Here is a 17,887-nt window from a genome sequence, read left to right as displayed (position 1 = left end):
CCACAGTTCTTCCCGCATCCTCCAATCATTTGTGGCAGCTTTGGGGCACTTTGAAGACTGCCAGCAACTTCCAAGTTGTCGACAAACAAGAGCAACGCTTACTCCAATCAGCAGATGTCCTGTTGTCATAATTCCGAATAGGTGGCGGCATTCCTTCTTTTCCCAAGAGTCAACAAGCAGATTCCCCCAAACCCAAGATCTTGTCAATTTCATTGAGGCCAGTTAAATACTTCCAATGTTTAGATTTGGAGAGCAGTGCAAAAAGAGGCAGCAACAAAGTTAAGACAAGACAAGACAAAGAAGCAAGCAGGAGAGATAAGGGAGAGGAAAGGGGAGCGTCCGCCCTCGATGAGTGCCAGAGAGAAAAAAAAAAGAAACAAAAAAAAAAAGAATTCCTAGAGTGTGCTAAGCAGCAATAAGAACAAAGGGTGGCTATTTTGAAGAAACTAGAATATAAAACATGTTTTCAGTTATTTCACCTTTTTTTGTTAAGTGCATAACTCCACATGTGTTCATTCATAGTTTTGATGCCTTCAGTGACAATCTACAATGTAAATAGTCATGAAAATAAAGAAAACCATTGAATGAGAAGGTGTGTCCAAACTTTTGGCCTGTACTGTAGGTGTACGGCAGGGCTATTCAACTAGCCAAATCCGGCCCGGGAGTGACACTCTACCGGCCCAGAAGTTCAGTTCAAATCTTGGGACACAAATATTTTGGCAGAAAAATTCCTAAAAATACTAAAGCTGTCATAGAGATGAACTTTGACTAGATTTTTCATTTTTGGAAAATGTTATTAAAAACAGCGCTCATGTAACTCTGACAGAATAGACCAAAATCAATTTATTTTTGCCATAAAGTTATTTTTTAAAATGTATTATGCCCTTTTTTATTTAGTTAAAAAAACAAACAAACCTGTTTTTATAGCAAAACACAAAATATGCAATGTTTTCCCTAAAACATTTTAAAATAATTTATATTTGACGTGAACTAGTTGGAGCCTTAAATAGATAGGCTAAATAATTTACAACAACATTGCCTATTGTTCATTATTATTTTATGAACAATGACAGTTTAAAAAAAAAAAACAGACTTAAGGTCTTGGGGATCCAAAAGGCCTTCACTCCTAAAAGTATTAAAAATCAATCAATCATTTATCAATATCTATTATTTTTACTTAAATATCTATAGCTCAACTTCAGATCAATCTGCCAATTATACACTACCGTTCAAAAGTTTGGGGTCACCCAAACAATTTTGTGGAATAGCCTTCATTTCTAAGAACAAGAATAGACTGTCGAGTTTCAGATGAAAGTTCTCTTTTTCTGGCCATTTTGAGCGTTTAATTAACCCCACAAATGTGATGCTCCAGAAACTCAATCTGCTCAAAGGAAGGTCAGTTTTGTAGCTTCTGTAACGAGCTAAACTGTTTTCAGATGTGTGAACATGATTGCACAAGGGTTTTCTAATCATCAATTAGCCTTCTGAGCCAATGAGCAAACACATTGTACCATTAGAACACTGGAGTGATAGTTGCTGGAAATGGGCCTCTATTGCACCAAAAACCAGACATTTGCAGCTACAATAGTCATTTACCACATTAGCAATGTATAGAGTGTATTTCTTTAAAGTTAAGACTAGTTTAAAGTTATCTTCATTGAAAAGTACAGTGCTTTTCCTTCAAAAATAAGGACATTTCAATGTGACCCCAAACTTTTGAACGGTAGTGTACGTTTTTATCATTTGTAATGACAGTTTTCATGCAAGAAAAATTATTGGTGTCAATATTACAACATTTTCTCGTTAAATTACATTTGTTTTTTTGTTTAAATTCCAATGCTCATGTTTTTTTGTAATAATATTTTGACACCCCTGACTTGGATTTACATATGGCAGCTTTTCATTGGTCTTTTTCCATAACAAGTAGATGAGAAGGCGCTGGTTCTCCAGAATATACAAAACAAGGCTAATATGAAGGGAGAAGTCCGGGCCCCTGGTGCTTAAATTTCTGGAAATGTGGCCCCCAAAACAATTTAGTTGAATGTCCCTGGTGTACGATATGTCAACATAACACCTCAATCAATCAATCAATCAATCAATCACTCAAAATGTATTTATATAGCCCTAAATCACAAGTGTCTCAAAGGGCTGCACAAGCCACCACGACATCCTCGGCCCAGAACCTACATCAGGGCAAGAAAAAACTCAACCCAATGGGATACAATGAGAAACCTTGGAGGAGAATGCAGACTCACCCCATCAATCCCTCCATTCCCCTCTCTGGGCGACCGGTGCAATGGACGTCTAGTAGATCTAGTTAATAGTATGATAGTCCAGTCCATAGTTGGGCCAGCAGGAGATCATCTTGAGTGGAGACAAAGTCAGCAACGCAGAGACGTCCCCAACTGATGCACAGATGAGTGGTCCACCCCGGGTCGCGACTTTGAACAGCTGCGGTCACCTAATAACCTCTCCACGCAGGAGAGGGCGGCAGAGCAGAAAAGAGACGGCAGATCAACTGGTCTAAAAGGGGGGTCTATTTAAAGGATGGATTTAAAGATTCAAATTGACTCATTCTGACTGGGGCAACCTATAAACCCACATTTGCCAAGCTTACAATTAGATTAGATACGATTAGAAATCAACTGTTTGCATTATCTGAGATTCTCCGGGCCCAAGTCGTGGGAGAGACCTGCCCTCCTTAGTCTGGAGCCCTCTCAGCGCCACCCCCCAACCCCATAGCTCATACTTGCCAACCCTCCCGTTTTTAGCGGGAGAGTCCCGGTATTCAGCGCCTCTCCCGACAACCTCCCGGCAGAGATTTTCTCCCGACAAACTCCCGGTATTCAGCCGGAGCTGGAGGCCACGCCCCCTCCAGCTCAATGCGGACCTGAGTGGGGACAGCCGTTCTCACGTCCGCTTTCCCAGCAGCTTGCCTGCCCAATGACGTCATAACATCTACGGCTTTTAGAGAGTAGAGTGCACAACAAGCAGAGAGCTCTTGGTTTCTTATGTGGGTTTATTGTTAGGTAGTTTCATTAACGTCCTCCCAGCGCGGTAACAACACACAACAACAGCAGTCACGTTTAGTCTACCGTAAAGCAGTTCGTCTGCCGTGAACAGCAATGTTGTGACACTCTTAAACAGGACAATACTGCCACCTACTGGATAGCCTGCAGAACACTGAAATTCAAGTATGTCTTTTATTTATATGTATAATAAAATAAAAATAAAATATATAGCTAGAATTCACTGAAAGTCAAGTATTTCATACATATATATTATATATATATATATGAAATACTTGATTTGGTGAATTCTAGCTGTAAATATACTCTCCTCTTAACCACGCCCTTAGCCACGCCCCAACCACGCCCCCCGCCCAAACACGCCCCCCCATGCTCCCCCACCTCCCGATATTGTAGGTCTCAAGGTTGGCAAGTATGCCATAGCTAAATCGAACATATGTTTTTAGATACATAAGTCACACCTGGCTATTGTCATAACGGGGTTTTCGCAGCTTACTGCGAGGTTTGTTCTCCCGGGATGCAAACAGACTATTCCGGACAAGGCTTGCAGGTAGGAACATATTTATTAATCTAACTACAAAATAACAGGCAAAAACTCTCTAACTGTGGCATGAAATAAACAAGACTTACGTAGAGGGTTGCGCATACTTGCCAACCTTGAGACCTCCGATATCGGGAGGTGGGGGGGTTGTTTGGGGACGAAGGGCGTGGTTGGGGGCGTGGTTATTTACAGCTAGAATTCACCAACTCGAGTATTTCATATATATTTCATATATATATATATATATATATATATATATATATATATATATATATATATATATATATATATATATATATATATATATATATATATATATATATATATATATATATATATATACATATATATATATATATATATATGTATGAAATACTTGACTTTCAGTGAATTCTAGCTATATATATACATATATTTTTTTTATTTTTTATTTTATTTACATAGAAAAAACAAAAAAAAACTTGAATTTCAGTGTTCCAGTGGCTATCCATTAGATGGCAGTATTGTCCTGTTTAACTTCTCCGTTCATGATGAGTATATCATTTCAGCCGCCTTGTCTGTAATTTCCTCGTTCTTCTGCTTCGTCTCCTTGTTGTGTGCGCAGTTGTGCACTCTATAAAAGCCCTAGATGTTATGACGTCTTTGGGCAGGCAAGCTGTTTATTTTGAGGGAAAGCGGATGTGAGAACAGGCTGTCCCCACTCAGTCTCAGGTCCGCATTGAGCTGGAGGGGGCGTGGCCTCCAGCTCCGGCTGAATACCGGGAGTTTGTCGGGAGAAAATCTCTGCCGGGAGGTTGTCGGGAGAGGCGCTGAATATCGGGATTCTCCCGCTAAAAACGGGAGGGTTGGCAAGTATGGGGTTGCGTGACAATAGCATGAAGCAAACAACTAGCATAAACTATAGCATAGCAAGAAACAAACAACTAACATAACTCTGGCATGGAACAACTATGAGACTGTGGCATGAAACCAATAATGACGCCAGGACGACTGACTGGCAAAGGTGGGCTTAAATTATGTCTCTTGATTGGAAACAGGTGCGTGTTCCGAACACCAGAGGCAGGTGAAGCTAATAAGTCGCCATGGTAACTAAAACAAACAAGGGTGACCAAAAACAGGAACTATGGAGTCTAAAACTAACAGAACATAACAAAAACATGATCCGGACCACGGATCATGACAGCGATAAGTGGCAGGTCCAACCAAACTATGAAAAGTGAGTATAGGACAGGGTTCGGCAACCCAAAATGTTGAAAGAGCCATATTGGACCAACACTACAAAAACAAAGCCGCAAAAAATTAAAAGCCATATTACATGTGTCATGAGATATAAATTTAATAAAGAGGACTTAAAGGAAACTAAATGACTAAATGAATATAGCTACAAATGAGGCATAATGATGCAATGGGTGAGGGCGGACCTACGTCACTTCCGCCTACCAATCCCCTAGCAACCGGGAATTGGTTGAAAACAAACCAGCTCACAGCGAACACAGCATTGACAGAAAAAGCATTTAACGAGCGTTGTGGCTTGGAAGTCGGCGTTAAATCCTTCATTTACGCATTTTTACTTATTCGCATATCGTGTGAAAAAACGAAAATGTATTATTTGCGTCAGACTCGTCTCAGTGAACTTTAAAGCTTCTCAGGCTTAGCTTAGCTTGCTAGTTAGCTTACTAAGAAAGAGACGCGGAAGTTATCAACAACAAGATCAAGTGTTAGTGTATAAAATATTGAGAGATTTGAGGGCTACATGTATTGAATGGCAACATGAAAATTATAGGGTTTATTGGTTTTTAAAAACCCAACTGTTAAGTGCAAATTTAAACGAAACCGGTTTTCGAAAATAGCTAGCTAGGCTATAGACTATATAGTATATTACTTACTTAACTTAATCCTCTTTTTCCCGGATGGGAAATAAGGCTTCGACGACTCGACGCCATTCATCTCGCTGCTGTGCTCGTCTCTGTGCCTCGCCCCATGTAAGCTTCATCTCTTTCAGCTCCCCTTCAACTGTTCTTCGCCAGGTGTTCTTTGGCCGCCCTGGCTTACGTTTTCCCGGTGGTGTCCATCTTAACGCTGCCTTTGGTATCCTCTCGTTGTCCGGTTTTCGAAAATAGCTAGCTAGGCTATAGACTATATAGCAGGGGTCACCAACGCGGTGCCCGCGGGCACCAGGTAGCCCGTAAGGACCAGATGAGTAGCCCGCTGGCCTGTTCTAAAAATAGCTCAAATAGCAGCACTTACCAGTGAGCTGCCTCAATTTTTTAAATTGTATTTATTTACTAGCAAGCTGGTCTCGCTTTGCTCGACATTTTTAATTCTAAGAGAGACAAAACTCAAATAGAATTTGAAAATCCAAGAAAATATTTTAAAGACTTGGTCTTCACTAAATAAATTTATTAATTTTTTTACTTTGCTTCTTATAACTTTCAGAAAGACAATTTCAGAGAAAAAATACAACCTTAAAAATGATTTTAGGATTTTTAAACACATATACCTTTTTACCTGTTAAATTCCTTCCTCTTCTTTCCTGACAATTTAAATCAATGTTCAAGTAAATTTATTTTTTTTATTGTAAAGAATAATAGATACATTTTAATTAATCATTTTAGCTTCTGTTTTTTCGACAAAGAATATTTGTGAAATATTTCTTCAAACTTATTATTATTAAAATTCAAAAAAATTATTCTGGCAAATCTAGAAAATCTGCAGAATCAAATTTAAATCTTATTTCAAAGTCTTTTGAATTTCTTTTAAATTTTTTGTTCTGGAAAATCTAGAAGAAATAATGATTTGTCTTTGTTCGAAATATAGCTTGGTCCAATTTGTTATATATTCTAACAAAGGGCAGATTGGATTTTAACCTATTTAAAACATGTCATCAAAATTCTAAAATTAATCTTAATCAGGAAAAATTAGTAATGATGTTCCATAAATTATTTTTTGAATTTTTTCAAAAAGATTCGAATTAGCTAGTTTTTCCTCTTCATTTTTTCGGTTGAATTTTGAATTTTAAAGAGTGGAAATTGAAGATAAACTATGTTTCAAAATGTAATTGTCATTTTTTTTCGTGTTTTCTCCTCTTTTAAACCGTTCAATTAAGTGTAAATATCGTTAATTATTAATAATAACATAGAGTTAAAGGTAAATTGAGCAAATTGGCTATTTCTGGCAATTTATTGAAGTGTGTATCAAACTGGTAGCCCTTCGCATTAATCACTACCCAAGAAGTAGCTCTTGCTTTCAAAAAGGTTGGTGACCCCTGCTATATAGTATATACCGCATGTTATTTTTGTACAACAACAACTTCAGCTGTCGAACGTTATAAGGTACAAATTCAACGAGTACAACATTAGCACGGACGGTATAGCCAAGTTGTGGTTAAGAAGGTGGATTTTTGTTCCTTATATTTACCAGAAACGAAGTGATCCGAACACACGACCCGGGACTTTGGGGGACTCCAGTGAGAACCGTCCTCGTTTTCCCAGTGTAAAGCTGCGAGCCATTTGTCTCGTCTCTGTGGGCTTTTATCGCGCTTTGGCAGAACAAAATACAACCTTTGTTTTCCCTGTTTCCAGTTGTGGTTAGCACAACCAAAAACAACACAGTTTTTCGGCATTTTGGAGGCAGAATGACGGGTTTAACCAGCGTAGGTTGACAGGTTAAAGAGTAATGGCAACGGTTTGTTTTCAACGCCAGTCTGGTTGCTATGACTCGAAGAACCCGTATGTAGCTCAGTTGCCCGGATGTCGGCCCTCAGCCATATGTACATATCGCTAGCCTAAATAGCATGTTAGCATCGATTAGCTTGCAGTCATGCAGTGACCAAATATGTCTGATTAGCACTCCACACAAGTCAATAACATCAACAAAACTCACCTTTGTGCACTCATGCGCAACGTTAAAAGTGTGGTGGACAAAATGAGACAGAAAAAGAAGTGGCATAAAACACGTCCTAGAAAGTCGGAGTAAGTTATACATGTAAACAAACTATACGGTGAGTTCAGGGACGGCCAAAATTAGTAGGACAAAACGGCGCTCGCCAAATACTCGAATCAGTGAAGCATGTTTAATATAAACAGTGTGATTTATAACAATTAGGGAGGTTTGTGTCATGTTTGTCCTCCTACAGAAACCATACTAAAACAAAAAAATTGATTTTTTTCCCCCCTCATCTTTTTCCATTCTTCATACATTTTTGAAAAATCTCCAGAGAGCCACTAGGGCGGCGCTAAAGAGCCGCATATATAAGTCTCCTCCTTCTTCAAGACCTGTTTTTAGAAAAATTGTCATGATCGCAGACACACAAAGATCATCATGCTCTGAGGTGCTCAACTCTGCTTCGTTGATCACTATTATCTTAACATTAGCATCATAAGTCCTCCTATGCTGGTTGTTGTGTCTATATGTGTGAGTGACAGGAAGACAAGCTGACTTGCTCAGGGAGAGGTTTGGCGCCACTTGTTGGTGTGAAGCCTTAGACTCAGAATATACATCTACAAACCCCGTTTCCATATGAGTTGGGAAATTGTGTTAGATGTAAATATAAACGGAATACAATGATTTGCAAATCATTTTCAACCCATATTCAGTTGAATATGCTACAAAGACAACATATTTGATGTTCAAACTGATAAACTTTTTTTTTTTTGGCAAATAATCATTAACTTTAGAATTTGATGCCAGCAACACGTGACAAAGAAGTTGGGAAAGGTGGCAATAAATACTGATAAAGTTGAGGAATGCTCATCAAACACTTATTTGGAACATCCCACAGGTGAACAGGGAAATTGGGAACAGGTGGGTGCCATGATTGGGTATAAAAGTAGATTCCATGAAATGCTCAGTCATTCACAAACAAGGATGGGGCGAGGGTCACCACTTTGTCAACAAATGCGTGAGCAAATTGTTGAACAGTTTAAGAAAAACCTTTCTCAACCAGCTATTGCAAGGAATTTAGGTATTTCACCATCTACAGTCCGTAATATCATCAAAGGGTTCAGAGAATCTGGAGAAATCACTGCACGTAAGCAGCTAAGCCCGTGACCTTCCATCCCTCAGGCTGTACTGCATCAACAAGCGACATCAGTGTGTAAAGGATATCACCACATGGGCTCAGGAACACTTCAGAAACCCACTTTCAGTAACTACAGTTGGTCGCTACATTTGTAAGTGCAAGTTAAAACTCTCCTATGCAAGGCGGAAACCGTTTATCAACAACACCCAGAAACTCTGTCGGCTTTGCTTGGCCTGAGATGGACTGATACAAAGTGGAAAAGTGTTCTGTGGTCTGACGAGTCCACATTTCAAATTGTTTTTGGAAACTGTGGACGTCGTGTCCTCCGGACCAAAGAGGAAAAGAACCATCTGGATTGTTATAGGCGCAAAGTGTAAAAGCCAGCATCTGTGATGGTATGGGGGTGTATTAGTGCCCAAGACATGGGTAACTTACACATCTGTGAAGGCACCATTAATGCTGAAAGGTACATACAGGTTTTGGAGCAACATATGTTGCCATCCAAGCAACGTTACCATGGACGCCCCTGCTTATTTCAGCAAGACAATGCCAAGCCACGTGTTACATCAACGTGGCTTCATAGTAAAAGAGTGCTGGTACTAGACTGGCCTGCCTGTAGTCCAGACCTGTCTCCCATTGAAAATGTGTGGCGCACTATGAAGCCTAAAATACCACAAGGGAGACCCCCGGACTGTTGAACAACTTAAGCTGTACATCAAGCAAGAATGGCAAAGAATTCCACCTGAGAAGCTTCAAAAATGTGTCTCCTCAGTTCCCAAACCTTTACTGAGTGTTGTTAAAAGGAAAGGCCATGTAACACAGTGGGGAACATGCCCTTTCCCAACTACGTTGGCACGTGTTGCAGCCATGAAATTCTAAGTTAATTATTATTTGCAAAAAAAAAATAAAGTTTATGAGTTTGAACATCAAATATGTTGTCTTTGTAGCATATTCAACTGAATATGGGTTGAAAAGGATTTGCAAATCATTGTATTCCGTTTATATTTACATCAAACACAATTTCCCAACTCATATGGAAACGGGGTTTGTAAGTAAGTACAACTTTTAACAACTTTTTGAGTTCACACTACTTATTCTAATGAATTATTTTGAGTTTACAGTGCATAAGGTCGGGAAGACATTAAAATAATGGCTCACTTTTGACTAAAACAGCTAAGATCACCAAATGTGTTTACATTTGAATGAATGCAAAGCTATGTTTGTGTTGCGATTCTGTCGCTTTTCTGCACGAATAACGTAAAAGAAGTACAACAGTGCATACTTGACGTCTCTCTGGGATGAGGACAAATGCCTGTTTGATATTGCTGTGTTAACCACCCACAGTACAAGCAAAAAAATAAATAAAAATAAATCCTCATTTCCACATTTAGAAGCCACCAATTTGTGAACACAATCCAGAAGTCACACACTAATTAATTAATTTGCACAAGGCTCCCATTTATTTCAGGCATGGCAGTGATTGCCAGGCTAAAATTGCTGCTGCTGCTATAAAATGGATCCAGCAAGAAACTAATTTTAGTTGCTATTTTTATGGATGAATTATGGATGCTTCTAGAACATGTGAACAAGACCGTCCTATGTAGCTGCAAAGGTGACTTTCATCAGTTATTCACTGGTGGCCAAACACGGAGGCCCTCCATCAAGCGCTCATATCCAGTCGATGCCTCCACGGGGCCACTTTCCTCGCTTGCATTTCTTTCCAGCGCATCAAAGTCAATCTGTGGCGACAGGTCTTTGCTTTGAGTGAAAAGTCATTATTGAACGTGGTCCACAGAGTGAAGTGGATTTGACATTCTGTCAAGTGCAATAAGATGCAGAGCGGACTGTTTATCTGCATGGAAGATGACGCCCACTATAAAGGCTCCCAGTTGTGGGGGTGCAATACTGCCATCTGCTGGTTGTAACGCTGTACTGCACTACACTGACTGGCTATTCCACACTATACACCTGGGGCCGTACTTATCAAGCTTCTTAGAGTGCCATTTTACACTTAAGTCCTGAGAATTTGCGAAATTTAGTCCTACTCTCAAACTTAAGAACACAAGCTTTTTATCAACGTTCTTAAGTCTAAGAATCACTCCTACTCTCCACGATATTTAAGAGACCTTCAGAGGTGTCTTAAGTGGTTAGGAGTTGCCAGCAGGGGATGGCACTGAGGCGAGAGAGACGTGCGCGAACGTTCAGGGAACGGAACAATGTTTTTTTTTTTTTGATGACGAGCAGCTGATCAAACGGTATCGTTTAGACAGAGCGGGTATTATTTTTGTCACAGATTTAATACTTTTCGATTCCATGTTGATTTCTGCATGTGTCTGCAGTGGGCTAGTATATATAGAGCCACCCACACCAGTTTCAAATTAGTTGCCTAATTAATGAATTGGAAAGAAAATGTTATGACAGTAGCGTATGTGTGTGGCCGTGAGGTGAGTGACGTCAGTGAGTGTGTGGGCGATAGAAGAGAGGGAGCGGTAGCGTGAGTGCCGGCGGGGACTAGTTTGTTTTGTATTATTTTGTAGTTTATTGTCAAAATATACACTCCCATTGTCCACTTAAATATTTCCAAGATATTTCTTTATTCTTAGACAACGGATTCCCTTCCGTGATTGGTCATTTCTATGGACACAGAAATGACGTCACCTAAAATTCCGTTTACGGCACATAGTAATGTCGTAATTCAGCTCTGAGTGTGACACTTAAGATTCAGTCCTACACTTCGCTGAAAGTGTGAGTAAGACGCTTGATAACTAACTTTTAAGTGCAGCTTTCAGCGAATAATTTATTTACTCTTAAGTCAACTCTTAGCAGACTTCTTAGGAGTAATTCTAAGAAGCTTGATAAGTACGGCCCCTGGTATTCAAATAAGTATAATAATTGGAGCTCAATTGAACTCCAATGATCATTTTTCAACTTTGGTGAGTTGTTTGAAAGCTTGGAGCCTACTTGGAATTGTCATACTTTATTGAAATAACACAATAAAATGTCACAATTTGGGTTAAAATTGTGGCTAGGTTATTTGTTTACATTTAAAAATGTATATTTAATGTGTGTCTTTTCCATTCCAGTAAGTACCCAAATAGTTATATTTTTCTATTTGTCTTTTATAGTCTAAAAGTCTTTCTGTCTGCATTTGATTTCCTCTTTCCTACGGTATATAATTTATATATAATATACAATAAAATATACAACATTTTCTATTGTTGCTCTGCTGCAGGCTTTATTCATGCTTGTATTTTAACTGTTTGTTTTTACTTTTAACTCCCTTTAAGTGGTTTAAAGTGCCTTGAAAAGAGCCTTATAATGTTAATGTATTGTTATATATATGTATATGTATATATATATATATATATATATATATATATATATATATATATATATATATATATATATATATATATATATATATATATATATATATATATATATATATATATATATATATATATATATTAGTATATACAGGTCAAATAATTACTAATAGTTGGATTATAAGCAAATCATTAAAAAAAAAAAAGATTTTTGAAAACTACTTAAATAGTAATACATTTCATTAAATTAAATAAAGTGACTTTTTTATTTTTACTTTTTATCCTGCTTGGAATTACAGGGAGGCTCAATGCCAAACAATATACATGTTTGTATTATAATTAAATCAAATCAAATTAAATACAGTTAATTTTAATTACTAATTACAAATGAAAACGTTTTTTAAAATAATAAATACAATGTTAAATCTTTATGCTGTTTGGCATCCCAGCTGACTTTGGGTGAGAGATGGGAGACACATCTTTATAATTAACATCAAATATTATATCAAACTAACTTTAAAACAATACAATTACATTTTTTTTTAGCTGTTTTACACTTCATGTTGGGTAACAAAGAAACTGAAGCCAATGTCAGCCTATTATGCAATAAAAAGTATACTATTATGCAATAAAGAACATATAAATACAAGGCTTTTAAGTGGTTTAAAGTGCCTTGAAAAGAGTTTTATAATGTTAATGTATTATTAATATGATATATATTATAGTATAAACATGTCAAATAATTACTAATAGTTGGATTATAATCAAATCATAAAACATTTATTTTTTTAAACTACATAAATAGTAAATTAAATTAAATAAATGAGGTGGCGACTTGTCCAGGGTGTACCCCGCCTTCCGCCCGAATGCAGCTGAGATAGGCTCCAGCACCCCCCGTGACCCCAAAAGGGACAAGCGGTAGAAAATGGATGGATGGATTTTTTTTTAAAATTGTATTTAAAAAAAAAACTTTTTATCCTGTTTGGATTTACAGGGAGGCTCAATGCCAAATAATATAAACGTGTGTATTGTAATTAAATCAAATCAAATGAAATACAGTTAATTTTAATTACTAATTAAAAATGAGCACGTTTTTTTAAATAATAAATAAAATGCATATTAAGCTCATCTTTATGCTGTTTGGCATCCCAGAAAAGCTGCAGTCTTTCCCAGCTGACTTTGGGTGATATATAGGAGACACATCTTTATAACTAATATCAAATATTATATAAAACTAACTTTAAAACAATGCAATTACATTTTTTTGAGTTTTTTTACACTGCATATTGGGTAACAAAGAAACTGAAGCCAATGTCAGCTAATTATGCAAAATAAAAATACAAGGCATGCCTTGAAAAGAGCCTTATGATGTTAATGTATTATTATTATGATATATATTGTAGTATAAACATGTCAAATAATTACTAACAGTTGGATTATAAGCAAATCATAAAACTTATTTTTTTGAAAACTACATAAATAGTAGATTAAATTAAATAAAGTGAATTTTTTGTACTTTTTTTTGGTACTTTTTTATCCTGCTTAGAATTACAGGGAGGCTTAAAGCAAAATAATATAAATGTTTGTATTATAATTAAATAAAATACAATTATATACAGTTACTAATTAAAAATGAGCACGTTTTTTAAAATAATAAATAAAATGCAAATTAATCGCATCTTTATGCTGTTTGGCATCCCAGAAAAGCTGCAGTCTTTCTCAGCTGACTTTGGGTGAGAGATGGGAGACACATATTCATAATTAGTATCAAATATTATATCAAACTAACTTTAAACCAATACAATTACATTTATTTTGAGGTTTTTTACACTTCATGTTAGGTAACAAAGAAACTGGAGCCAATGTCAGCTAATTATTTAAAAAAAATAAAAAAATACAAGGCTTTTAAGTGGTTTAAAGTGCCTTGAAAAGAACCTGCTAATGTTAATGTATTATCATTATTATTATATATATTATAGTATAAACATGTCAAATAATTAATAATAGTTGGATTATAAGCAAATCATAAAACTTTTTTTTTTAAATTACAAAAATAGTAAATTATATTAAATAGAGTGACTTTTTTTACTTTTTTTTTTTTTTTTACTTTTTATCCTGCTTGGAATTACAGGGAGCCTCAATAAATGTTTGTTTTATAATTAAATCAAATTAAACGAAATACAGTTAATCTTAATTAATCTAATTAAAAATTAACATGTTTTTTAAAATTATAAATAAAATGCATATTAATCTCTTCTTAATGTTTGGCATCACAGAAAAGCTGCAGTCTTTCCCAGCTGACTTTGGGTGATATATAGGAGACACATTTTCATAATTAATATCAAATATTATATAAAACTATATTTAAACCAATGCAATTACATTTTTTTTAGGTTTTTTTGCTTCATGTTGGGTAACAAATCAACTGAAACCAATGTCAGCTAATTATGCGAAATAAAAATACAAGGCTTTTAATTGGTTTAGAGTGCCTTGAAAAGAGCCTTATAATGTTAATGTATTATTATTTTTATTATTATATATATATATATTATAGTATAAACATGTCAAATAATTACTAATAGTTGGATTATAAGCAAATCATAATTTTTTTTTTAAACTACATAAATAATAAATAAAATTAAATAGAGTGACTTTTATTTATTTTTATTTTTTTTTACTTTTTATCCTGCTTGGAATTACAGGGAGGCTCAATTCCAAATAATATAAATGTTTGTTTTATAATTAAATCAAATTAAATGAAATACAGTTAATCTTAATTACCAATTGAAAATGAACACGTTTTTTTAAATAATAAATAAAATGCATATTAATCTCATCTTAATGCTGTTTGGCATCCCAGAAAAGCTGCAGTCTTTCCCAGCTGACTTCGGGTGATATATGGGAGACACATCTTTATAATTAATACCAAATATTATATAAAACTAAATTTAAACCAATGCAATTACATTTTTTTTAGTTTTTTTTGCTTCATGTTGGGTAACAAATCAACTGAAACCAATGTCAGTTAATTATGCAAAATAAAAATACAAGGCTTTTAATTGGTTTAGAGTGCCTTGAAAAGAGCCTTATAATGTCAATGTATTATTATTATGAGAAATAGTATAGTATAAACATGTCAAATAATTACTAGTAGCTGGATTATAAGCAAATCATAAAACCTTTTTTTTTTTTAAACTACATAAATAGTACATTAAATTAAATAAAGTGACTTTTTTTTGTTTGTTTACTTTTTATCCTGCTTGGAATTACAGGGAGGCTCAATGCAAAACAATATAAATGCAATTATTTTAATTACTATTTACAATTTTAAATCTTTATGCTGTTTGGCATCCCAGCTGACTTTGGTTGAGAGATGGGAGACACGTCTGTATAACTAATATCAAATATTATATCAAACTAACTTTGAACCAATGCAATTACATTTTTTTTTAGCTGTTTTACGCTTCATGTTGAGTAACAAAGAAACTGAAGCCAATGTCAGTCGTTCTCAACGGACTTTGGGTGAGAGATGGGAGACACATCTTTATAATTAATATCAAATAATATATGACAATGTGGAAGTCGATCCCTACCCTGTAAAAAAAATCCTATTTTTATGGTTAATTTACTCTAAATTTCTACTGTAATTTTTCTATTTTTTTAAAATAGTTTATAAAACTGTAGAATTGAAGACATTATCTGTAATTAAACACCCCCCCCCTGTTATTTTAAGTAATATGCCAGTAATGACAAACTATGTATATTTCTATTTCTTTTACAGAAAAATACCAAATTAATTATACATAGCATTTTCTGTTTTCTTAAATTACTTTCAAATTCATGTAAAATTACAGTAATTATCTTTCATGAAATATGTAGCTTGTTATATAAAAGTCTATGTCCATACTAACAATCTGTAGAATAAAGGTATTTTTCTGCAGAACTGTTTGCATCGTCACTTTATTAAAGGTGGTTGATCTTAACAATTCAGAAAAAATCTGTAAAATAATGGTATTTTTCTGTGGAACTGCCAGCATTGTCACTTCATTAAAGGTGTTTGATCGTAATAATTTGGAAAAACTCTGTAGAATAAAGGTATTTTTCTGCAGAACTGTTTGCATCGTCACTTTATTAAAGGTGGTTGATCTTAATAATTTAGTAAAAATCTGTAAAATTACGATATTTTTCCGCAAAACGTTTCATGAAAATTTCTGTAAATATAATGTTTTTGATCATTATTTGGTTTACAATGTTTTACTTTAATTTTATGGTTTTTGTTTGGCAGCCGTAGCTGCCAGTAGATGACCGTTTTTTGACAGAATTTTTTTTTTTACAGTGTACTCGTTCCACGGATATCACGTCACAGGAGCCGGGCGTGCCGTTTAACAGAGTTTTATTTTTTCCGTGCATATATCAAGCACAATTTTCCATGTAGCTTTTCTCCAGTTTTTTCTTCCTCCGCTGGCCGCTCACAGTTAAAGACGACAGATGATTAGATTAACACGTACAACCTGTGAAATCTAATCACCTGCCAGCTGTGTCTCGCCGTCCCGCCCCAAGCTGATGGTGCTCCGCCCTCTACACCATTGCCAGAGGTGGTGACCTTTGCTCCTGCAGGCGCGCTGACGTACTTCCCTAAACAGACACTAACTTTAAAGGCCTACTGAAAGCCACTACTACCGACCAAGCAGTCTGATAGTTTATATATCAATGATGAAATCTTAACATTGCAACACATGCCAATACGGCCGGGTTAACTTATAAAGTGCAATTTTAAATTTCCCGCCACACTTCCGTTTGAAAACGTCTATGTATGATGACGTATGCGCGTGACGTCAATGGTTGATACGGAAGTATTCGGACCCATTGAATCCAATACAAAACGCTCTGTTTTCATCCCAAAATTCCACAGTATTCTGGACATCTGTGTTGGTAAATCTTTTGCAATTTGTTTAATGAACAATGGAGACTGCAAAGAAGACAGCTGTAAGTGCGATCGGTGTATTAGCGGCGGACTACAGCAACACAACCAGGAGGACTTTGAGGTGGATAGCAGACGCGCTACCGTGAGTACAGCTTTGGCTTCCAAAATTTTTTGATCGCTTGCCCGTACGTGCGTCTCGCTATGTGCATGTCACGTACGTAACTTTGGGGAAAAAATATGTTTCTTGCCGACTCTGATGTCGCCCAATGGCGTTGTTAGCAACAGCATTGTTAAGCTTCACCAAGCTGGAAATGATTAACCGTGTATTTACATGTCCATGGTTTAATAGTATTGTTGATCTTCTGTCTATCCTTCCAGTCAGGGGTTTATTTATTTTGTTTCTATCTGCATTTAAGCCCGATGCTATCACGTTAGCTCAGTAGCTAAAGAGCTTCGCCGATGTATTGTCGTGGAGATAAAAGTCACTGTGAATGTCCATTTCGCGTTCTCGACTCTCATTTTCAAGAGGATATAGTATCCGAGGTGGTTTAAAATACAAATCCGTGATCCACAATAGAAAAAGGAGAAAGTGTGGAATCCAAGTTACCTAAGTTACGGTCAGAGCGAAAAAAGATGTGTCCTGCACTGTACTCTAGTCCTTCACTCTCACGTTCCTCATCCACGAATCTTTCATCCTGGCTCAAATTAATGGGGAAATCGTCGCTTTCTCGGTCCGAATCGCTCTCGCTGCTGGTGTAAACAATGGGGAAATGTGAGGAGCCCTTCAACCTGCGACGTCACGCTACTTCCAGTACAGGCAAGGCTTTTTTTTTATCAGCGACCAAAAGTTGCGACCTTTATCGTCGTTGTTCTCTACTAAATCCTTTCAGCAAAAATATGGCAATATCGCGAAATGATCAAGTATGACACATAGAATGGATCTGCTATCCCCGTTTAAATAAAAAAAAATCATTTCAGTATGCCTTTAAACCAATGCAATTAAAGTTTTTGGAGTTTTTTTGTACGCTTCATGTTGGGTAACAAAAA

At 36.1% G+C, this 17,887-nt stretch overlaps 1 protein-coding gene across 1 annotated transcript in view; it reads left to right on the top strand.

Annotated features, from left to right (window-relative positions):
• Window positions 1-17,887, top strand: part of gabrd (gamma-aminobutyric acid type A receptor subunit delta) — a 99,789-nt gene that overhangs the window by 33,541 nt on the left and 48,361 nt on the right. The window lies entirely within an intron of this gene.

Source organism: Entelurus aequoreus, linkage group LG07 (genome assembly GCF_033978785.1).
Source record: "Entelurus aequoreus isolate RoL-2023_Sb linkage group LG07, RoL_Eaeq_v1.1, whole genome shotgun sequence".
In the NCBI taxonomy this organism is placed as follows: domain Eukaryota; kingdom Metazoa; phylum Chordata; class Actinopteri; order Syngnathiformes; family Syngnathidae; genus Entelurus; species Entelurus aequoreus.
Note: the sequence above shows the minus strand (reverse complement) of the source record. Positions and strands in the feature narration are given on the sequence as shown.